General features: G+C 44.1%; 1 non-coding gene across 1 annotated transcript; it reads left to right on the top strand.

The window, feature by feature from the left end:
- The first annotated feature begins 373 nt into the window (after positions 1 to 373).
- On the top strand, positions 374 to 480 carry LOC141694414 (small nucleolar RNA R71). Its single transcript, XR_012563723.1, has one exon. It is a non-coding gene; the product is annotated as a small nucleolar RNA R71 (small nucleolar RNA).
- The last annotated feature ends 200 nt before the right edge of the window (positions 481 to 680 follow it).

The following is a 680-nucleotide window of genomic DNA, read 5'->3' as shown; positions in this document are numbered from 1 at the left end:
ATAATTGTTCACATACTGAACAGATTCGTTAACAAGAGAACACTGATCCGTAGCATGAGAACCTACACAAAGCTCACAGACCATAGCTATCTGATTGACTCCATAGGTGGCTAAAGAATCGACCTTCATAGACAGCACTTGGAGCTGCGCTACAATAGCGGTGGCTGCATCGACTTCCAGAATATCTGCTACCTTCCCAGGTATCATCCTTTGAGTTGGGTTTTGATGCTCATTTGAAGCCATAGTCTCAATAAGATTATAAGCCTCCATATTGCTTTTGACCCACAAGGCTCCTCTAGCTGCTGCATCGAGCATGGGCTGAGATTGGGCCCCCAAACCATTATAGAAACCAGTGATCACCATCCAATCGGGCATTCCATGATGTGGAAACTTTCTCAACATTTCCTTGTAGCGCTCCCAAGCTTCGCATATAGATTCTGTAGGATGCTGCGCAAACTGAGTAAGAGCACTCCTCATAGCAGCAGTCTTTGCCATTGGATAAACTTCACCAGAAACTTTTGCGCAAGATCTTGCCAAGTAGTGATGAACCCAGCTGGTTTAGAATGTAACCAGTCCTTAGCTTTATCCCTCAAGGAGAATGGGAAAAGCCTCAGCTTGATAGCCTCATCAGTCACACCATTGTATTTTAAAGTACTGCAAATCTCGACAAAATTGCTTAT

This window comes from Apium graveolens, chromosome 10 (genome assembly GCF_009905375.1).
Source record: "Apium graveolens cultivar Ventura chromosome 10, ASM990537v1, whole genome shotgun sequence".
Classification (NCBI taxonomy): Eukaryota; Viridiplantae; Streptophyta; class Magnoliopsida; order Apiales; family Apiaceae; genus Apium; species Apium graveolens.
The sequence above is the reverse complement of the archived record's forward strand: the minus strand, read 5'-3'. Positions and strand labels throughout refer to the sequence as shown.